At 47.4% G+C, this 24,039-nt stretch overlaps 1 protein-coding gene across 2 annotated transcripts in view; it reads right to left on the bottom strand.

Annotated features, from left to right (window-relative positions):
* The window catches only part of Elk (Eag-like K[+] channel), a 394,257-nt gene that overhangs the window by 222,771 nt on the left and 147,447 nt on the right, over positions 1-24,039 (bottom strand). Inside the window, exon 1 of one of the 2 annotated variants that reach the window (XM_077700238.1) lies at positions 4,593-5,153. The exons of the other annotated variant lie outside the window; for it this stretch is intronic. The gene's annotated coding sequence lies outside the window, so the exon portion shown is untranslated. Of the gene's footprint in view, positions 1-4,592; positions 5,154-24,039 lie in introns of those variants that run through there. 2 annotated transcript variants of the gene reach the window in all.

The raw sequence follows: 24,039 nt of genomic DNA on the forward strand, positions 1-24,039 counted from the left end.
TGCTCATAGGAGGCAGAAGAAAGCTTCGGGAAGGAAAAGCAACGAAGGATGCCTTTATTATTCTTTGTTGCTAGCACAACCAGTGCTATTCAACCTACGTCTCAGCAAATATTTGGTGCGGTTGGAAAAATTCTGAAACGCAGTCTAGTCGCAGTGAGCGAAGTGTACGATATGGTTTTAGAGTAACCGACGCGCAACAGGTTTCATGCAGGAAACAACTCCACGTTCTCATTTTAAAAGCCCAATCAAAAGCCCTCTGTCCGCTCAGCATTTGGGAACTTCAAGCCCTTACAACCTCTTGCCCAAAATGGTTGCGAAAGTTCTAAAAAAATGCACGCGACGCAGAACGGGATATAAATAAAAACGCAATTTATCTTGATGGGCGTAACTGTACTCCGCCTTCACGAACACTTGTGTTCGCTCGCTTATCCGGGGTTCGCTTCGTGAAGTCCTGGGTCGCCCGCAGCTGACGCAACATGTTTTTTCGTCGTGTTTCGCAAGGACACAAGAAAGAAATATGTTGGACGCTGGGTAATTCGAAGCGTTCCTCATTTATCGAGGACACAGCGGGACAACAAACATAAAACTGTAAGAAAAATGAAGTAAACGCCAAAACAGGCATCAAGTAGTGTCTGCGATAAGAAAGAAATTCTTCATGTCGCAAGGCTAAACAACATACTTCAACTTCTTTAAACTGAGTGGGACTTTTTATTAGCTCAATTATAAAACATCTAGGGAAGTTCCGACCTGCAACTTGAACCTAGAGAAGCTGCAAAGTGTGCCAAAGGACAGACCTGTCTCCTGCCATGACGCTCTACATAACCACACGGATCACCAGTATAGAGAGGCAAAAACAACCATGTATTGGCCCTCAATTTTGTTCCTTCACATGTTTAGCAAACAGGCATTCTCTTTTTTAGTTTGTACCAAGTAATAGTACACGTTTCTCAGATCTGATCTGCAGTCATTCCCGTACGAAACGTTTTACTCAAACGTTTTCTGTTAGTGGTCTGGTTAGTTGTTTCAACGTGAGCTACGTGTCGACGCATGTCCGATCCATGGAGCGCAACGTTCGCGACAGGTAGGAGTTACACACCATCGCACACTGTTTCCAAAACAATGAGAAATATGCCCGCCGGAGTGGCTAAAGCTCCGTGCGACATAGTACAAAGCGTCAGTGCGATCTCGACGGCGGCGACCGTTTATCATCATCAAACAGGGGGAAAAAAACGTTTAAGTGAAGTCTTCTATCACGGGATTTTAGCTCACACGCCTAGGAATTGAATCTCTGTGTTGCTGTCCAGTTTGACAGTAACATGGTTAAGATGTGAAAACGGAAAACAAATTACTAGGCAGGGAACGCTAGTTCGTTCCGCTGGGGTCCCTGAACGTCAATCAATATAATGCAATTAATTTAATGCAGAACTATCGCGGCATCTCAACACCTTGGATGCCCCACTTACCTGGCGGTACTTGATCCAAAACATCACCACCAGCGACTAATATTTTCTAGTACCCCTATCGTTGCACGCCCCTGATAGAGCAGTGATAATAATCATATTTATGAAGTATACGAGTCTTCGAACTTAAGGCCCCACGCTACTTTTAACGGTTCAACTGTTCTAAATTTTTCCAGTGGTTCTGGGCTGAGCAGAAAGCGAGTTTTAAGCAAACATAGTGCTCTGAGCTGAGCAGAAAGCTAGTTTTAAGCGAACACAGTCTTAATTGGTATGGTACTAATTAAGAACGCACTGCCTCTTACAAGTGTAACACCTTATAAAAACGATGATGGAGTGTCGCATGGAAAAGCAAAAGGCAGAAGCAGCAACTCTAGGCAATAGTGAATTCTAGATGCGAAGCATCTCTTGCTCGGGGGGATGTCCCGCGTCCGTGCCCCGTCCGCAGCGCCTCTGATGATGATTGTGGCATGATGCCTCTAGGGATTGGCCAACCAAAGAATCCATCACGAGACAGCTTCGCGTTCAACGACCGTCGTTATTTTCCCGTAGGGGAACTGCTGAAGAAAAAGAAGGAGAAGAAGACAAAGCTGTGAAGAGGAGGGCGTGTACGTTGCTCTCAGCCGGTGCACCAACGTCAACAACCTTTACCTCACCAACGCTGACGGAGACTACCGATTCTACCACAGAGACGACAACATCGACAAGAACATGATGGACGAGTTTCGGCGCCTCGAGAACCACCGCCTACTCACCGTAACACAACAAAACTTGCGTGCCTTTGCCACCGGTGTGGACCCGGACGCGGAATTCCCTCTGGCGCTACTAAACACCAGATCACTCAACATAACGGCAACACAATGGAACCACACGGAACCCCCATGATGCTTCGCATCCTCATCAGGGTTCCCCACGGGAAGATGGTGTAATTTGTCAATTTCTAGTTTAAATGCAATGTCTGTCAGACAGACACTTTTGACATCCATTAGTAAGCAACTTTGCTCGGATGGGAATTGCAAAACGGCCGTTAACTTTTTGCCGTAAATTACAGTCTCTCGAGTAGTTCTGCTACCGTAGTGTGCTTTCTAAAATGTTGCCTACGCATGGATTTGGCAGCTTTTTTAGTAGTTCAGCGGACAATTACGACAAAATTAAAATAGAGTTGCCTATGGCGGCAAGAAGCTGCGAGCAAAACAGCATACTATTTTGATCCCACGAAGGGCACAGACCAGACGTGCGTAAACAGAAAAATTAATCAGGGCAGCCGCATCAATAAAATTGGGTACGGACTTATAATTAAATCAAGAATGATCGAAGAACTAACACGCGAAAATTATTGGCTTTTGCTTTTAAAGCGAATTAATATTTCCTCGGAAGCGTAAGTCTGCTCACGTGCTTTGGACGGGAGAGACAAGCGGTTATCAAACACTTCTGAACTTCTACATCGTGTTAGCGTCTATCTCTTCCCTCTGGCGTCTTCGTCTTTTGACGGCGGGCAGACTGGCCGCAATTCTGGCAGCAGGTTCCCCACTGCACGGGCTCTTCTCCACGTGCGCCTGTACGCTGCCGTGCGGCATGTTGACCTGTCACACGGCACGTACTAGGCAAATTCTTGTCGCCCTCAGGAAAGATGTTGAGTGAGCGGTTGGCAACGCATTTAAATCCTACTCTGGGAACGCGGGTTCCCAGAGTAGGATTTAAATGCGTTTAAAAAAAAAGAGAAATAAAAACCTAATGTGTTTTTATTTATCTTCTCCCAGCGGCAGCCATTTTGGTGCACTTCGTCTTGCGCCGCTGACGTCTGTTCTTTCGGCGTTTGATGAGACATCCAAGGCTTTCGCCATATTAAGCATGCAGGAACCATATATCCAAAGAGGGAGCGAGACATTCTTCACGGCCCTTCGCGCATGAAATAAGTACGATTCAGAAATTCGCCAGCGGCTTGTAATTGATTGATTGATTGATTGATTGATTGATTGATTGATTGATTGATTGATTGATTGATTGATTGATTGATTGATTGATTGATTGATTGATTGATTGATTGATTGTGGGGTTTAACGCGCCGACGCTACACTGACGATGAGGCGCGCCGTCGTGGAGGGCTCCGGATGAATTTTGACTACCAAGGGATCTTTAACGTGGGCCGAAATCTCGAACACGTGGGTGTTTTCGCTTTTCGCCTCCATCAGAAAAGCGGCCGCCGCGGCCGGGAGTCGAAGACCGGCTTGTAATATGCACCTGGATAAGTACAAGGAGATAGCTGCCGTTTATAACAAACGCCATTACAAGGAGATAGCTGCCGTTTATAACAAACGCCATAACTTTGGTCTTCCGTAGATTGTCTTCCAGTGATTAACAATAAATGTCTGGTAATGAGGTTTTTTTTTTTTTTTATAAAGCCACAAGGAGCGATCGGCGATGCCAGAAAAGCAACCAGTGAGCTGCTACTGCCTTTCAAAAAAATGTTACTAGGTCATTATTGCTGACCAAATAACGTGCATGATCGGTGGGCGCATGGCTGCAGCTGCCGCTGCCTCCTTGCGGTAGTTGTCCGTCGGTTATTGCGTATAACTCGGTTCATAAGCAAGGCCAGATACGAACCCCGGTAATTGCGATATAGTCGTTCCGGATACGGATTTTCAGAGAACACATGAGAGGGATAGAGGGCAAGGTGTTCTTAACCGGTACAATAGATTTGCCGCCGTTATTTATAAATGGTGTGTTCCGTCTGCACATCTACGAAGTATTGCTACACGCTACACTGAAGCTCCGAAGCTATATTGAATTATGGTACCGAAACACGCCGAACAGAGCACAGACCAGATCAGTAAAAAACAAAAACACAATGCACAGGCCAAGGCAATCAATGTCGACTATGTTTTTGATCCCCCCTAGTGAAACGTTTTGATCTGTGCTAACTACTAGAGCTGTCATACTAGCTTCACATTGTCTGATACACATTCGAAGTGTATTGCATATCCCCAACGCCCGTATATTCTGCCATATCTCATACGTAATTCAATACGCATATGCACTACCATACGCACCACCTATATATGTAATACGCATTTAGTCTACAGCAGATCGGAAACCAGAGAACAACGTTCGATGCGCGGAGCTCCGCGAACTTACCAGACTAAGTCACCCGACCATCTGTGCTTTCGCTTAAGCCCCTTGGGGCGGCTTCCAGGTGCACGATGCCATTCACGTGACGATGTCTGCGCACTCGCACGGCCCTGCGCCTGCCCTATTCGGACGAAAAGTTATCCCTGCGTCGTTCTCCGGGAGCAGTGGCCCGTGGAAACAAATCGCCTGGCAGCAACTCCTTTCGACGTGAAAGATGGCCTCTCAATAGCGACATTCACACCTCCCTTCCTCTATCACAATTATCCAGGCATTCGCTATGCGTCTCTGTTAACGGCTCCGTAAAGACTCAGTGTATATCTTAGGTGCTCCGCTCTTAATTCTGTGACCGTCATGATGAGCGTTAGAGTTTCTCCTAGAGCCACGCACTAACAAATCACAGCCGACACTTTGAAGTGTACACACAGACACAGGGAAGCGACGTTTTGCTAAAAACGGCATACGTCATTTCCCGCGAGTTTTACAAGCGCCTTGCCGTCGGTGCTAGCAGACGACCTGCAAAAAGCAATGTCTGCTGCGGGCGTCGTTGACGCAAGCAGATGACAGGGCAAAGTGGTTGCTGCCTCGGGCAGAATACATGACGGAATGGCGTTGGCGAAAGAAGCAGCTGCGTGGGAGGTCCGCGGTATACGGAGTGTCCGTAACAGGTGGTGGGCCCTGGGGAGCTCGATATTATGACAAAGCACCCCGGCATACGCCGGCCTTTCTTTTCCGAGCCGGCTCTTTGTTAGCAGAGGCGACGATGACTCGGCTGCTGCACTGCAGACGGTTTCGCTGGCCCCGGCGCACACGCTTGCGTGACGTCTAAGCGGGACCCGACGACGCTAGAATAGTAGGCATACAGCCCACCACAGTTCTGTATATTCTCGCCTTCAAGTGATGATATAAAGATAATATGAATATGTCCCTTGATGCTCCGCTCCCAGGAACAAGTCATGCATGTTAAAAAAAAAAACTTTTAGTTTCTCTAGCAGAACTGTGCTGGATATAAATTAATCGGCTACAAACAAAGAAAGTGCCGCAGAATCTATTTCGGGCATATATACGGTCAATATTTGTCAGCGTAATTTCCTTACTTCGAAACTAAGGTTTTCTTTTTTCTTTTGGGGCTTCACACAGTTTTAAAGCGTATCGCAAAAGACGGGAATTGCGCGGGATGTCTAGGTCGAGACACTGGGACTTTAAAGCGAATTCAGAAGTTATTCGTGTCCCATTACCCACTTATGCTAAGACTCATCGAGTATGAATGTTTCTATGTTTAACATTTTTTAAAGGTCTTTTGATGAGATATGAGTTCAAACAAAACATGCAGTGGCGTAAGGAACTTATATCGAGCCAAGGTGAGAAAGAGGCCGAAACAAATGCTAGTGTTCAGGTATACCCCTGAAGCCCACGGCTACTCGCCAGAATTTATGGCCTATGCCAGAACCACATTGCAGTGCAAAAGTAAACAAAACTAAATGCATATGTGGTAATCCCTGTTGTAAAGAGCAGCAGGTTTGGTAAAGCATTACCTATTTTTTCCCGCAATCCGCGCCTGTGGCTGCAGCGCTCCGCCGTCTTCTGTTGAGAGCCATACAGTGGTCTTAAAGCAAGGTTCCAGAAAAATGATATGTTCGTTTCCGTGCCATTGTTCGTAAATACCAAAAAGAGGGCCATTTACCTCCCAGCCTTTGTGGGGTCTATTTTTGCCCCTCGTACACTCGGCGAGCTCACGGCCGTAAGCAATAATGCGACAGAAACTTACGACGTGATGCACGCGTGTGCCGTGAAATGCGAGCTGCTCTATATTTCATACTAACGAGACACGAAGCGAGGACTACTCAGCGACCAGGACACACTGCTAAACGCAAAAGTGCACGCAGGTAGGGCATAAAGCGGAACAGGGCGGACGGGCTCAAAAACAGAAAACAAGGTGGTTGTTTCTGTTTTCGTTTTTTCTCGTCGGAAACGAACATGGTTGGTGGTTTTGTATAGCTTTGTATCGTATGGTTTTGCATAACTGTTTTCTCGTTAGAAATGGGTTGTTTGAGTTTCGTTCAACCTAACCATAACGGCGCTGTAGTTGCGACGGTCTCGAGTATCTGCGGGCACACTGCAGTTTCTAGGGTAATGGGAATCGGGGAGGAGGAAGGGACCGAGCGCGCTCCCTAACAGTATATTTCGGCAGTGATATTGCAATTTGCAAAAAGAAAAAAACGTGTTCCTTTTACCTGTAGGTGTGGAGTCTAGGCACGACGAGTACAGATCAGAACATAAATACACGTTGAAAACACGCAAATGCGCTCCTACCATTAGGTCACGCAAGAGGAATAAAGTGTGAGCAGTAACGTTAGGGTCCATATGAAGATGAAATCAGGGAAACCACATGGCGACCGAACTCCGGTGGTTAGGTGCATACGTATGAGGATGGAAACGTGAGTGATTTAACAAATTTTAACTTAGCATAATCTAACTATTCCTTAACTGGACGAGCATTTTCTGTATTGATTAATTAGTTGATTTTTCTAATCAGCCGAGAATGCCGCATCAATTACAAAGAATAGAGCTAATCAAAACATACTCCTTATGAATTATGCCGGAGGACAAACTGCTGGTCCCCACGTAACCAAATCGAGTTTCTCGCGTATTTTTATTGAGACTTCTTGCGAATAACTCCCATGGTCGTCCGTAGTTTTTTGCACGTTCTAGCCTTAAATTGGCCCACGGCGGTGTAGTAAACTTATGTAGACGCACAGATGGCGTTCGGATTGATCGCAGAAGGTACAAATTCAGTGTACGGGAATTAACTGCGGAATAATTGACAAATTAAAAAATTTAGGCATTCCCTGTGCAATATTGCCTCAGAAGTGTTTCACGTTAATAACCCTCAGTATCAATACCCCGATCTAATTATTGGAGAAACATGCCAGATACTGTTCTTTTTTTTTGCTTCCTAAACTTGGACATGTTTCTTATGAAAAACTTACACACTAAGAAAAAGTTGGAGAAAGCTCAAAACGGAACACTCATTAAAAGAAATCGCTGCGCATTTTTATATCCTCCCCCCTCAAAAAAAAAAAAAGAAAGAAAGAAACATTGTAATCGGTAAGTACCTGAACCGTTCCGACTTTCCTCTTCCCGTTACGACAACGTCGGAGAGAGAGAAAGAGTTTTAGGGAATCGACGGAGCACGCGAATTGAAAAGTGGGCACGATATACAACCACACGCGTTCAGCTGACGCTGCAGCGGAATCTTCTCCCCGAAATGAAAACACGCGGTGCGTTCGTCCCTCTCCATCCCGTCCGGTCGACGTCGATAAGCGTGCAACCTCCGCATTCCGCTCAATAACTTTCCATTCCTAGCTCTGGTGGGAGGTGGGACGAGCGTGTTGCTATATTTAGCCCCGTCTTCGCGGGTCCCCACACTCTTGACGAAGGGAAGAGGAACGAAGGAGGTGGGAACGGGGAAGCGGTGGCGTGTTCAAGTCCCTCTGGCCACGCACACCTCCGACTCATGTTTACTCCGCGGGAAGAGCTGCACTGTGCCGACGTTCACCTCTTTCGCACGTTTTTGTTTGTTTCGCTGACCTCAGCCTTCGACTTCACACAAGCCCTCGTCGACGTCGGAATCCACGAAGGGCGTAATCCCGCTTAAGTTCGTTACGCAGTTCAAAGGCCTGTTTTTATTTCGGAGGGGCAGCTGCGAGTGCAGGGATTGAGAGAGGGCGCCCCCCTACTCCTTTTGCCTCCTCCTCTTCCTGGTCTGGTGCGTGCGGCGCTGCTAGCGGGCCGCAAATAGAGCGAATCCATCGGAGACAACGGCCATCTGCGTACAGCCGACCTGCTAAATAAGGGATCCTTTCGTGACCTGGTCGGTCGCTGCACCCGTTTCCGCCCGCGCTTTTTCGGCGCCTCGCCTTTTTTTCGCTTTTTCGACACTCCGTTCTCCTTCATTTTCTTCCCCGTGTGGCCGTTTTCGGCCTCGCCTTAGGGGTTGCGCTAAGAATATGCCCACCGGCTTATTTCACCGGCCGTTTCTTTATATTGTTCTTTTGACTTAGTTTCGGCTTAATACTTACTTCTATTTCAGAGTCTTCGAGTGCTGTGCAAGCGTTTAAAATTTGAATTTGCAGGAGGAGGAAGCAAAAACATCAAATAAAAGAAAGAACTCCCTCAAGAATAGAAATATGCAGTGCGTTTGCTTCCAGGGCGTGTTTTGGGGAATTGTCTAAATCTAAATTTCTTAATATCTGGTCTTCAAAAAGATGTAACCCTTGTGGTACTTGAATTAGGTATTTTCTCACCCAGCTCTAGCTTGGTTCCTCAAACGGCCCGCTAAATGCCATAATAAATTCAAAACTGTTACGCTAGAAGGAACCTGCGACTGTTTTGTTTACACGTGCAATAAAACTAGCTATCTCGTTGGTATCTCCAAAGGACAGTCCAAATGTGCAGCGCTTACTGCGCTTCCCGGAGGCGCACGTACAACAAAAACTGCTCGAGTTTACCTAGGTGAACTACAGGCGAGCAACCACTACTGCTTTACTGTATGTGTCTTCTGCAATGCTCGGTAGTCGTACCATTTTTCGGGGCAAACCGCTCCTGCGTCCAAACGTTCACGACAATTCTAGGTTTATTTCTGTCTCTAACAGCTGCCGGTTATCTCCAGAACTGGCCAATTTATCATATTGGATGATCCGCTGTGTGCGACTCGCTGCGTACCGACCGCTCCAGTCGCGAGCCGTCTTGCGTAACAACATTTTGGGTGGGAAAGCTAGCCAAAAGGGGTTCACTTGAATATTGCAATCACCACAACGTAGAGTGAGTGAGTGAGTGAGTGAGTGAGTGAGTGAGTGAGTGAGTGAGTGAGTGAGTGAGTGAGTGAGTGACGCAAAAAAGTAAGCAAGGAAAGAAAAGGAAGAAAGGAAGGAAGGAAGGGAGAAGATGGAGGGAGGGAGAAAGGACAGAGGAAGGAAGGAAGGAAGGAAGGAAGGAAAGAAGGAAGGAAAGAAGGAAGGAAGGAAGGAAGGAAGGAAGGAAGGAAGGAAGGAAGGAAGGAAGGAAGGAAGGAAGGAAAGAAGGAAGGAAGGAAGGAAGGAAGGAAAGAAGGAAGGAAGGAAGGAAGGAAGGAAGGAAGGAAGGAAGGAAGGAAAGAAGGAAGGAAGGAAGGAAGGAAGGAAGGAAGGAAGGAAGGAAGGAAAGAAGGAAGGAAGGAAGGAAGGAAAGAAGGAAGGAAGGAAGGAAGGAAGGAAGGAAGGAAGGAAGGAAGGAAGGAAGGAAGGAAGGAAAACTGTACAGGAAAAGCATGTAAATAAATCAGAGCAGTGTTCGTAGGAGCCCGAGAGAGGTGAGTCGACCAGAAAGGAAGAATATAAATACCGAAAATGAGGGAAAGGGCGTCTAAGAACAAGCCGAGAGGAGAAAGAAATGTAACTGCATCAGTTCTTCGTTTCCCTCCAGGCTACCACCAACGAGGTCAACACAGGCCCCAGTAACGTGAAGACCACGGAAACCGCACTTTGCGTGATTACAAAACAAGAACCACCACACGCGTACTGTCGGTAAGGCCTGAAGTAGGAAAACAACGAACTGGCTGTGTGTGCAGCGGGAAGGGAGTCGGCTAGCCCCGAGAACTTCGTGCACCCCGAAGGGGATGTCATGCCGTCGGTGTAAACTCGGCTAATTACGGATAGCCTGGAGGGTCATTAGTGAGCACCTAAAAAGAGCAACGCGCCGACAAGCACACGTTGTGTTTGTGCGTGCAGTGAACTCAAGCCATTACGACATTGCCAGGTTGAGAAATAATTTCGCGTCGATCGCCATCGATAATTGATTACTGCAGTTTAATGAGCCAATCTGCTCTAAAGAAGTTTGGGAGAATGTCGTGGCGGATAGATCATGCGTTTTAGTGTGGCTACGTTTTAGATGATTTCGTAGACAGTCCTAAATTTTCTCTCTCACCACAGCAGGTAGTACCACGTTCATCAAGCAATGAGACAGAGGGCATCAGCTGTAAGTAGTGCGGAGCATTCTTCTGATGCAACAAAATTAGAGAGACAAAGCATAATTAATCCATAGCACTTCCTTCCCAAATGCAGAACGTTTAGAAACATAGTAAAACCTTTTTTGGAAACTTATATTTTACCAATAACGAACATTCACCTTGAACACAAACACTGCCAAAAACTCTTTGAAGAACGCTCAATACCCTTTGTGCAATCCGTCACCAAAAGGTGCTGCCCACATACTTCCAGCTGATAGCTTACATGCGTCTGGTACCTAATCGAACCATCTCCCGAAATTCAGACTGCGTACAAAGCATACTCCATTTAAATAAGAGCTGAGCGAAGCTACTTTTCTCAACACTAAGGAACACTGGAGTAATGGAATGCTGAATGAACTGCGATCAGCCGAAAAGCTCCACCGGCCTTTCCAGGGAAGACGAGCGACAGTTGATACCTGAGCAGAGGTGCGCGACATGACCTAAATGTTTCATGACAAAGTCATGTACAAACGGGGCCGGCGTCAACCAGAACACGTTTCAAAAGGGATGCTGAGGAACTGCTGTCGTCAACAGCGTTTAATCACGCCGTCAGCTCGACGACTAAAGAGTGTTATCCTACGCTCGCGCGCTTTTCTCGCTGTCGTGTCAAAATCCCCCGCCCTTCTCATCACCGTGTCATGATTTTGTGCCGCGTTAGCGAAACGCGTGCGTGTTCGCAGGGGTGAAAATGAACAAATTTTGAGTGCTTATATTTCGCAGAATTTGCGCGGTATGCGAAAGATGAAGGCAGTAGTAACTGAAAACTGTGTAGCAATAAAATTGACACTCATGAGATAGCGTCACACAGTCTTTAAGAACCATGACGACATTGCGGTCGTTAAAGAGCAGGACGTGAAAGACACTGGAGTCCCCGTTTCCCCCGAGTTTTATAAATAAAACTACGGCTGTGGTACAGCTCAAAATAAAGCTCTACAAATTCACCCCTCAGCGTCCCTTCAAAAATCATGCTACTGTAAGGGAAAGGGAAAACAAAACACCATGGCAAAACAGGCATTGTTTTAGGTTCGTTAAGTACGTCCCACACCTGGCAATCGCTAAGTCATTAACTTTTCTTCAGAAATGGTCGCTGTCTTTTTTTCCTCTTTTTCTAAATTCTGGACGCAACGAGCAATTAACCCTTAAATGTACAATAGTGTTAGCCGACATTCAACACACGTAGAATTGTAATACACACCCGAATGTCAGCCTGCCTTTGCGCTTTTTAGCGGTGATTACAAATTCCCAGAGCGGTTGAAAGTTTGCACCAACACTACTTCCGATTTTATTAGAAATTAACGATCTCTTCGCCTCTCAACTGTGCCCTCTGGATGGCATCGCATTCTAAAAAATCCGCTCTCCAGTCACCCCCTCACCACCACACCCCCCCTTCTTTTCAGCGCATGAAGCATACCAGCACTGGAAGCGAAAAGGCGCCATAAAATAAACCGCATCCAGGATAAACGCTTCACGGGAAGGCGTATCTTTGGACGTGTTAGAACTATCAGCGGATAGACGGATCACCGGGGCCGTCTTTGGGGCTTCCGGTTGGGTATTTCGCCTCTTGGGCTGCCTACAATGGACGCCTTCCTGTCGAATACGAAAGATCCTTGGTATGTTCTAGCTGTACCATAACGTAAATGACACCACTACCCCCGCATTGCATGCTGCTTCAGCAGCCGCAATTACAAAACGTCACTGATATCTCAACGCAGGGCTGTATGACTTAGGTGAACGGAAGAGGAATTGTTGCTTCTGACAGGCCTTTCCGCCTTCTGGGTGTTTGTCCGCGTGCCGCACGAGAGCTCCCTTATATCCCGCAACTGCATCGCATTCCCGCAATTGCTTTCGGGAGTGTGGCGCGAACCTGTAGTGAGAAGCACGGCACGTGCGTCTTTTCGTAATCACTCGGGAGTACTCCCCTTTCTCTTCTTTGGAGAAACGTTTGAAGCTTTATTACATTCGAAGCTATGCGAACTCATCAGCCGAGTAGGGATGCCAGCAGCAGCTAGCGCGGGAAATTGGAAAGTGTAACGAGCTTGAGGACGCCGGTTCGTTGTACAACAGTCCGTGCACCATTCCACGCACCGATTTGCGGGTTTATATCTGGAAGCGGATAAGCGTTCGCGGCGAGTAACCGTTACGGGATGGCAGATCACGAGGAAGATTAATTTACATTTGTCCGTACGATGAAGGTAAAGCATCTCGCGCGTCAGTTTCTTTAATTGGAGCTTTGTGTCTAGGTGCAAGCGGTAGCGGTAACAGTCGAGTTTCTATACGCTATCGCTAGCCGATTTTCCGCGTGTTTTCTGCTCTCATTCTGCCCCTTCCCTGTATTTGGAAGATACGATTGCGTCTCTTAGCGTCCGTCGAAGTTTTTGCATTGTTCCATCTATAACAGAACCCCACCTGCCGATGAAAAGTTGAAAAGTCAAGGATCATTTCCCAGAACTGAGTGTTTGAAACACAAAAGCTGTGGAGTGTAAGTTCCCTACCATTTCTTTTCTTTCGCTTGTTATAGACATGCTTCACCCTTGCGGACAATGGCACGGCCGCATAGATCTTGACAAGGAAAAAAAAAGTTTCATCATGCCCAGAAGGGCGTTACTTCTAGAGGAGAGGTTCGTTCTTTTTGGTGCGATATGAAAGCAGACAATAAAAAGGCTGCGGTTACTGCTCGCGGCAGCTGCGCAATATATTCATCACGTCACACTGTGGAGAAATGCAATACGGCTACACGCGTCCTTCGGGCCACGATTTCTGTCATACGCACGCGTTTAACTTTACCAAACTTTGTACATAGTCGCAAGCGTTTCAGACAATGATTCTCGCTTCAGTTAAGTCGACCCCCCTGTGGTCCATTCTCTGGCGCCAATGTGGCTCGTCGATGAAAACGAGCGGCAAATGCGCAGTTTGAACAACCCGCCTTGGCGAGCTTGATTATTCGGAAGCACCGCGCACCCACGTTTCCCAGAGCTCGGATGTTGCTCCTGCTCGTAGCGGTGCGTTCTGCGTCCTGCCCGGAGTTTCAGTCTCTTTCATTCGATTGGCTATAATAGAGAAGATGCGAGCTTTAATCATATCCATATATCACCACCATCGGTGCTTGCGTTTAAAGCGTGCTCCACAAAAAGTACGTTTATGCTGCTGTGAAGGCTAAGCAAAATATTACAAATATTACAAATATTACAAATATTACAAAATATTAGAAATATTACAAATATTACCAGCAGGGCAAAATATTACAGCATAGCAGTCAAACGACAATTTATGATAACATCATATTATTTCACGAAAAATTAGTGATAAAAAGGGCGCAGGACCGCGCATATATTCTGGAATATCAAGCTATGTTCACGCGATCGTCTTTGAGTTTTTTTCTTTGTAGCTGTGTATGACATGTTCCCATATCCAAGCTGGCTGTTCTCCTTATGTGCATCACAGCGCGTCGTCATCTCCACGAGTGAATCATAACTAACGGTACGAGGTGAACGTGGCGTATAATCCTGGTACTAATAAGAGCCGAGATAGTGGGCAACACCACACCTCGCCTAATTGAGGAGGAGGAGTACTGCTTCTTGTAATAAACAGTGGCAGATTAGTGTACGAGGAAAATGACAAACCTTTATCGCTCTTCCCTTGCCGTAAGGCATAAAAAACACCATCTGAAATAGTTTTCCTTGTTCTTACGAGTCTCTTGAAAAAATGAATAGCTCAAACTTGTTTCTTAAAGGTTCATGTCGCTCGCGTTAGCTGGTATGGTGTGGTTCCCACGGTGGCACGCTACCACAGCGGCAGATTCCCTTCCAGTGTGCCGAGCATGGAACTCTAGGGGAAGCAGAGCGGGACAGGGAAGCTCCCTAAATGGACGGGTGGCGCCACTGTTGGGGAAAAACAAAAGCGCGGCCCGCGTCACGGCCCCGTCGCATCGTCCGGGCGTCGCGGTCGCATGCGTCGGCGCTCGTGTGTGACGGCGACATGCCGCCGACTGCAACATGCTCTGCGGGAACCAGCCTCGTAAACTGCCCCGGCACCAGCGAAGTGCGGTGGCGAAAGGGGTTGACGACCCCAGGTCGTCATGCTCCGCAGGGTTCGATGCCCTCATTACACGCACCGTTCCCGAGAGCAGCACCCCTCCGCGGACACGCACAGACAGCACCGCAGTGTCCACCCCCGTGTCAAGTGACCCAGTCCTCGGTTCTTGCCCCCTTCCCTGATTACACGGCGGCCGTCTAATTACCCACGCACCTTCCGTGTTCCCATTACGCGGCTTCCGGTTGGCCTCCCCGCGTACAGGAGCTTAGGGAGGCCTAGGGAACACCGTCGATTCGAGAACGTACGAATAAAACGGTTCTTACGCTTCTAGTGGAACGAACCGCAGCTCAAGACGCTGGGAGCGGCTCGAAAATTAATAAATTAAAAAGTATGCGACTCAGATTGCGGGGAAAGGTGCAGTGCGCAAAGATAAAGTAGATAAAGTTTCAAGAATAGACGCATTAATGAAGGTATGTTAATATATACAGAAGAACGTAAACCCCGACTTCCAGTCGGGGTTTACTTTTCGTAAACCAGTCTTCTCATATTTATAGCAGCGTATATTCTCTCGGGATGTCCTTTCTTATGGTTGAAGATGTCTGCGAGCCGCTTTTAACCGCTCAGATAATTCTAACGGCCCCCGTATGCGTAAACTCAGTAGAGTTCATTTAGAGGACACACGATTTACCCGCCAATTTCTAAAATAATACAAAGAAGTAAGTTTTCTTTCGACAAACTCGAAAGCAACAAGCTGCAACGAGAATTCAGCTCTTCGCCTCACACGCAGCCTAGAAATTCTTTCCCTTGTTTTAGAGCTCGTATGAACTTATATGAACAACCGAAAGTAAACACCTCCGAATGCCCATTGAAGTGATGCATAACGAATAATCTATCCTGGCTTTTATATGTGGCCTGCTAATATATTAAATTGTGGTCGGAGCTAGCAGTTATTTGGAGTACAGCAGAGGTAAAGTTTAAGTAGCTCTCTTTCTCTTTCTTGCCTATTTTTCTTTTCCCACGTGCAGGATAGCAAACTGGGCTCTAGTCAGGTTAACTTTCCTGCCTTCCTTATCCATCCTTCCTTCCTTCCAAAGTAGCTGCCCCGATGAAAGTCAATAAATTTGCTCATTCACAGCCTCTTGTCAACTTTCGTCACAGTGTGGCGAGATCAAACGTAAAAAAAGTCTTGATCTTGCAAAAAACACTAGCCCACGTCTCATAGGGGCAAGCAAAAAGTTATATTCACGAGCTAATCTCTCCGCAGTAAAATCCTTAAAAAGCTGCAATTAATTGGAAAGTTAAACCTCCTTCGATCATAAAAGGTAGATGAAGTGTAGTTCTGCACATTCATTGTGCTTAACGTGAAACGCCTTGTCGCAAACAGTGTTTTTTTTTCCTTAGTCGAGTAACGGGCCGCTTATATGCGGCCCTTTCGTTTTGTTCTGAGAGTGACGGAGTATACGCCTAACGCTGTCGGAAAACACGGCCATTAATTTAGGGAGGAGCGCAGTTTGATTTTTCTTCTTCAAAACAACGTTGAGAACAGCCCCGAGCATATACGCACACAAGGGAAGACCGCCTCGGGCCGAAGAGCAAGTATTCTGCAGGCTGTCCTTGGGCCTATACGGTGCGCCTCGTGTCATTATCCCCCGTCTCGCCAAGGCACGCCGGGACCTGGAGGCCTTTATGAGCGGGAAAAACGGGCTAACGCTGCTGCGTGACCCAGTTTAACCTCCTCTCTTTTTTTCCCACTCGCCATTCGTTTTAGACTGTCCATTTTATGCAAAATTTCGCTCGTCCCCATTACACGGGTTTTACGACATGACAGGCATCCCACGCGCGTGCCCGCCAGAGGAGACTGTTTCCCAGTTGAGAATCACCATCCTTTCTCCTCAGCATCGCGCACCTTAATTTTCCGGTTTACACAAACGGCCTCGTCTGCTCTCTGTCTTCCCGCGACGCTCACAAACTTTAGTTCACCGGCTCAGTAAGCTGAACTCGTTGAAAGCGCCTGGCCTGGAGGCACGTCGCGCATTTAAGCGGCGTGCTTTCCCCGTTTAGGAATGCGGTCCCCGTGCCCGACCGAGGCAGAGACCGAAGGTTCCAACCTAAGCCCGAAGCAAGTCCCTGGGTCATCCGCCAACTTGGAGCCTGATGCGACAGGAACACCAGCGGTAGGAGACGGTCTGGTACGTTCACTCGCTCACGTATACATGCGCAGTCGGTGCCAGCAGACCGTACAAGTTGTGGTGGCGGCATCCGTGCGTCTCAAAAGGAAGCACGTAACGGGAGGGAACTGAAACCTTGCACGCAGTCGTCCGTGCTCCCCCGTTTCCCCCCTCCCCCACCCGGGTCGTCACCCAAGAGCACAGAACCTTCCTTTCTCCCGCCTTCATTTCTATCTGCCCTACTCGCCTTTTTTCTCCCCCCTGTCTCTCTCTCAACGCTTGTCTCCTGCCCTCGGAGGCAAAAGGGACTACGATAAATAGAAGTGATGGCCCTGTTTATACCTTCCGGAAGCGGCCAACACGAATTTGTTCATCTCCCGCCTTTTATTTATGCGCGTGCTGCTGCATTATCGCTCACGATTTTATTGACCCTATTGAGCGGGTATTTTTTTTTTTCATACTGTCCTTATTTTCCCCCTATTGACGTTTTCGCTTTTCTAAATCTCATATGCACCGTTTCCTTAATGTTAGTCCCTTAATGTTTCATCGAACGTCGAGGGAAGGTGTAAGGATCATACGTACTAAGGTGACCTATTCTTGAGCGCAATCAAAGCCAAGGAGGAAAGGACCGGTGCGCAGAAACTCCGAAATCGCTAGCTTTCGTGTGTAGGTGGACGAGGAGGGGGAGGGGGGAGTGCAGAAAAGGTTCCACAGCCGATGGCGTTTGGGTGATTAGGAAGCAATCGGGCAGAGTAGCGCTGTCCACGTTCGTGACTCGAGCGAGATGGCCGGAAAAGTCGCAATCGATACTGCACGAACCAAGAAAGCAGTAACGCTCCATGGAGCTCCGGAAGGTCTTGAAGGCTGTTGCGTCTCTCTGCACTTTTATTCAATCATCGCTGAAATGAGCGCCGCTGGAGACAAGTGTATTTCTGCACAGATTTGAGTGTTTCTAATCCTCGTCGCCCCATCAATCGCGGGCATAATAGATATATAGTATTCTTTGTTACATCGTCCTCCGCTCATGTTTAGCAAGTTCAATGAGGAAGGGCGCAGAGAAATGCTCATTCGTTGGTTTTAAATGCGCAATAGTTGAAAGATCCCTTTAAGACGACCAGCCTTCGACGCTTACTGCCATTGAATATTACCTCAAGACGTACGGATTACAATAGAAAAGGCGGGCTCCTTTGCTGCCCAACGCTTTTTTTTTATTATTTTGAAAATCCCCCGCGAGGTTTATTAGAGTAGCCTCCATCTATATACCACCCACATTCTCTGCCAGTACCGATCTTCAAGCATACTTGGCTGTTGTATCCACTCCACTGTCAGCGAATCGTGCGTAAGATGCTTCTGACGAGACGTACCCCTACTAGCTGAGGAGGCAGCCGTTGTAACCTTACGGGGATCTCAGCAGCTTAAATATAGGCTGTAGTGGTCTTCAGCCACTTCAAGTGCGTCTTTCAGCGTCCTCAGCAATGCTTTCCAGGTAATAAACTCACTTAGGGTGTTGGCAAGGATTCGTCATCATGATTCAGTGAATTCGGTTTCCCGTTGGAATCAAATGGAGCTACCAGTTGGCAGAACAGGCGTCATTTCACCAGCCAGTTGGGATGGTGCCAAAGGGCAGTAGGCACTCCAGGTATTACTCCATGTTAATTCCTTATCTATTCGACCGCCACTGTGCCAGCCATGCAAAGGAGGTTGTCTTGAGTGGAGGCTACCATTCTTTACAAACTGCGAGGAGGTTCAGCGCGTAGTAATACAGCCTGGATGCAGGATGTCGTAGGGGCTCAGTCACCACTCGGCGCGGCACGCTGTACGACAGTGGACGTCGCGCACTACTTTTATATTATGCGCCTCTCCACGACGAACGCTTGAAGACGTTTCACGCCAGACTGATTTTGCGCCTGACATTCTGAGTGCCCTAAAATACCCGAGCAGCTCCCAGCAAGAAACGCTTGTAGTGCAATGCTGAGCCCTAAATTCTCTCAGCAATATCGTATATCCGAACGTGACATTATCACGTACCAAGTAGTCATTACGCCGACGTGAAGCAACTGCAGGGAAGATCTGTGAGCCTAATGACGCCGACAGCTCCTACAAACCGAAATAACCCGAAGGCACAAGACTATTTTGTATTTATTCCGAAGCTCGCAAATACGTTTTAATAAAAGCACTGCTAATGATGAGCGTGTGTAATAAAGCACGAAGCAAAGCCAGCCGCTCGCACGTCTGTATCCCCAATTCCTACCGCATAACGTGCCAAGAATACGCAGTCTACGCCGATGTAGTGATCTTATCAGAGGTGTTGTAACAACTGCAGTAAATAATAATATGTAATGTTTTTTTTGTGTGTGTTACAAGTACGTGCTAGGTGTGTACGCACTAGGAGGGGGTGTGTGTTGAGCCAAAGCAAAAACTCCCACCTCCCCTCGCTGGAACCCAACCCCTGTGTAGATGCGACGCATAGGCGGAGCGGCGAAGGGACCGTGTTTTATAGCGCGCATAACGTTGAGGGGACTGCGTAAGCCGGTCCCAGTCGATGACGACGTTGGCGTACTTGTAAAGCGGCGTGGACTCTAGGTGTTTGAGCCAAGCGTGGATGTTGCTTCGCCGGAGAACGGCACACCGCTTATATGCGCAGCGCGCCCGAAGGAGAGGAAACCGCGGAAGAGAGAGTACTGCACATGCGCCGGCCCCAGCGCGTCTGCCGCGGCTATGACGCAACACAATAAAACACAATCCACTTTAATCCAATCCAAATCCAATCCAATCCAATCCAAGCCAAGCCAAGCCAAGCCAAGCCCATCGAATCCAATCCAATGCCCGTCGCCAGAGAGTGTTCGCTATCGGAGAGGAGAGGGGGTGAGCGGCGGAGAGCGGCGGAGAGCGCAGCTGGCGCGGCGAGGAGAATGGGGGAGGGGTGGACAATGCCGCCGCCGCCGACGACGACGACGCCGGAGGGACAAGGCGAGTGAATCAGATGCTCTGCATCTAATAAAATCAAGGAAGGAATAAAGATATGAAGAAGCCAGTTCCGCTCGCTCCGCCGCTTTGCAAGGCAGTAAGGACGTGAATTTGCGCTCACCCCAGTTGTGCTGGCACGTGCGGCCACATCTACTGCGTAACAAAAACTCTCTCCTATTTGCACTCAAATCTCGTATCCATGCCTAGGTTTTGACGTTGCAGTTCCTAGGTTTCGACGAGGGTCATGTTTTGTAAAAATGAATGAGGTGGGCTTCGACTGTTTTCCCAACTCATCCTAAACTGCGGGCCGAAGGACGTGAATTTGCACTCACCGACAGAGCCAGGCTCTCCTCTTCCGCACGACTTCCGCCGATCTTTAACCTTCGCCTCGGTGGTTGCACACGCCATTACCGCGGCGCTCGCTTCTTTGTAGGAACGCTATTTCTTTTTCTTTTTGTGTATTCTCCCTGTCAGTTTTAAATTACGCGTTGAAGCAAAAGTTCGCCCTAAAACGTGCCCGGAGATGGGATGTTCAAAGATCATTCAAGCACGCCCCTGTGGACACTTTGTTTCCATAACCGTTCATGACAGTAAACCCTGAAACTACCAGTATTGATGTACGATACACCTAAGAGGAAAGGAAGCACAAGGACTTGGCAGCGATTTGGAGCTCTTGTTCTTCCCTTAATCTTTTGTTTAACTTTGGGCAACATTTGTTTTCGCGTTAGAAACTCCAATGTCGATAGAAAGTGATCGCCGTCGTTCAGCGAAAACAGACCTGTGGGGAGCGGGGAGAGGAGGAAGGCAGCGGAGCGCGTTTTATGCAGAGGCAAGTTGCGTTACAGCGATGACCAATCAGCTGTGCGCAGGGAGGGGTGACGTCTAGCCGAGGCAACGGCAAAGGCAGCGCTGCCTTCGCGGTGATGTTAGGACGCGTCGCGTCGCCACTTTTACTCATTGACGCGTAGTTTAAAATAGAGTGTGAAGCGAGTGTATAGCCTAGTAGGAGGGACAACAGGATGGAATGGGAACGATGGCAGGGCATGATGCCGAGACTACAACGAAATGAGTGACAGGCAGCTATTGACGACGCTGAAAGAGCAAAGGCGACCACCAAGAACGAAAGAAGGCAAAACATGGTTGGCACGGAACGCAGATGGAGTCTTACGGCGAGGGAGAAACGCGGAGTTGGGGGTTTCTGAAGCCGGAGCAAAGCATGCGCGCCGGGCCGATATTTCAATTCCAGAGGGAGAGAACTGCGATAATAACGCATTCCTAAAGATCAGCTAATTATAATCTTCTAATAATTTTGAAACCTCAAAAGTACAGACTAAACGGTTGAGCCCTGAGGCGAGAATCACTGTATTATTGAAGGTTCCTATTTCTTGCCTGCACAAGGAAACTCACGAAACGTTCAAACAAAGAAACGCGAGTGCTTTTGAGACTCTACTTGGCAAACATCTGCAGTGTAGCATTGACGCAGCTAACGAGCTTACCAGGACCAATAGAATGCTTCACTGAGAAGCATCCGTAAACATAACTGTCAAAAGAGGTCTAAGCACTGGCGCACTAGCCTGTGATGGTTGGTACGTGCGCATACGTCCCACGCGAAATATTCTTCTACCGTAAATGAACATGCTCTTTAACAAAGCGTTTATCCTAGCTTTCCAACTTCACGTGTTCAGGTTCATATGCAGCCATTCAGCGATATAAATCGCACCATGCTAAACATAGTAAACAATACGTGAAATCATCGCACGATGTGGCTTTGTGGTGTGCTCTCCCTAAGTTCCTATTCATCGGGTAACGTCGTTAACTGTCGTCAGCGCTGACTACCGTAGGTTCGTTATCTCCCTTCGCTGGATACTCAAATGGTCGCACATGTGTCTTCAGTTTCGTTCAGGGATGCTTTGTAACAGCGGTCCAGTGCTACAAAATCTTGTTCAATTGTGCGGCAAACCCGTCGCATCAGTGTGGCGGAAAGCGGGGCGCCGACCATTGCAACTTGGAAACTTCCGTGTTCTCCGGACTGCTGTGTTCACTTCTGTGTTCAGTTCAACTTCTCCGTTCAGTAAGTTGCTGTATTCACTGCATGTTGTGTTCTCGTCCTAAGGTTTCCTCGCGTCACTAACGAGTTCGCACTACCCATTCAGTAACGCCACGAAACGTGGGGCCGTATATTTTTGCATTGGTCGCAATATTTTTTTCCCCTCTCTACGCCATAAATTTCAGAGAAACCTTCAGAAGTTAAGGTCGCCTAATTGATTATGAGGTTTAACGCGCCGACGCTACACAGATGATGAGGCGTGCCGTAGTGGACGACTCTGGATTAAGTTTGACCTCCTGGGCCTTAACGTAGGCCGAAATCTCGAAAAGATGGGCGGTTTCGCTTTTCCCTTCCATTAGAAAAGCAGAAGTCTAGGTCGCGTCGCATACGTAAGAAACAGTAGTTTTAACATTACATAATTACATATCCGCCTGTTGATTATGCGTGCATTCGCATTATACATGCTCAAGGGTTTTGTGGAGACGCAAGCAAGGTCTGGGCCTACGGTCATTTGCACATAGACGAATAGGCGTAAAAGTATTTCCATACTAACAAGAAGACGGTCCACGTATGCTGCTGCGTCTGCATATATCTACATAAGGACAGATTGCTTTGATTAAACATCAAGACATTATGCGTGGTTTACACCTTTTCCGTTTTATGTATATGAATTGTTCGCGGTGCATGTTGATGCCTTTCAGAGTTTGGTTATGTCGAAGAGGTCGCTGTGGGATGTCACGTAAGAGTGGTGAGCGAATGTCGCGAAACTTTGTTTCAGTGTCGGAGTGCATTCTCGGAGACATCTCTTTCATGTGGGTCCGGATTACGTGGATCATTTTTTTCCTCAAACAAGGTGACGCCTCTAATGAATAGAGATTTGCATAGAGGGGAGCACGCACATTCGCACGCAAGCACGCACGCACGCACGCACCCTTACGCTTCCATACACGAGTTTTGTTAATTATAAAGCGCATAATGAAATTTCCCTAATGAAATAACAATTCTGAAGTAAATAGGCTCGAAAAGAATAGACCACACTGCTGTGGAGATTTTAATCAGAAAAGCTGACGGTAAATTCCATTGAAAGGCAGAAAAAATAGGATTTATCCTCGTTTGAGTAACACGCTGGATTGCAGGTCGTCTCGAATAAACTCGGCCTGCTTTAAAGCTCTAAAGAGCTCCGTCGTAATCCGGCGAGAAAGTTTTGACTTAACCGAAAGCAACTCTGTTTCCTCGGCTAATTCGGGGTCGTTATCTGTGCGTTGGATTTTGTTGGTATTTCAAAAATTAGGCTGCCGCTCCAAATCTGCCGCTCCAAAACCAGATAGTAAACATGCGAACTGTAAGTTATTCAGGGGAGAAAGCTCACATTACTCGCCTTTCTTGAAAAGAACGCCTTTCTTGAAAAGATTTTCTGTCATCAAGGGTTCAATTCACATCTGCTAATAACGTTAATTCTTCTTTCGGTCAAGTACACTCTGGTGTTCCTCAAGGCAGTGTCCTGGGCCCTTTACTTTTTCTAATTTTTATCAATGACTTACCTAATTGCGTTTCTTCAAGGATCAGGCTGTTTGCTGATGACTGTGTTATTTACCGTACAATAACCTGCTCTACTGACCGTCTGGCCCTCCAAACTGACCTTGACTCTATATCTACTTGGTGTTCCACTTGGTTAATGTCGTTGAATAATTCTAAAACTAAACTTATGTCATTTACAAACCACGCATCGCGCATTCAAACTTTATATTCCTTAAATAACACAACTGTTGAGCTAGCAGACACCTACAAGTACCTGGGACTTAACCTGCACTGTGACCTGACATGGAATCATCATATCGACATCATTCTTGCATCCGCCAACCGCTCATTGGGTTTTTTAAAGCACAGACTAAAACATGCTCCATCTAACCTCCGCAAACTTGCATACACAACTCTCATCAGACCTAAAATTGAGTACGCATCTGCCATTTGGGACCCTGACAAAGCATACTTAGTTGACAAAATTGAATCCCTTCAAAATCGTGCCGTTCGTTTCATCTTTTCAGATTATTCACGTCATACCAGCGTCACGGCTCTAAAACATCGCGCATCTTTACCTATCCTATCAGATCGACGTAAACTGTCACGTTTATCATTGTTTCATAAACTGTACCATCACTCTTCTCTTCATCCTGATTTCTTTTCATCGACACCGAC

This window comes from Haemaphysalis longicornis, unplaced genomic scaffold, assembly GCF_048455015.1.
Source record: "Haemaphysalis longicornis isolate Haplotype H1 unplaced genomic scaffold, Haemaphysalis longicornis Haplotype H1 scaffold_2, whole genome shotgun sequence".
Lineage (NCBI taxonomy): Eukaryota > Metazoa > Arthropoda > Arachnida > Ixodida > Ixodidae > Haemaphysalis > Haemaphysalis longicornis.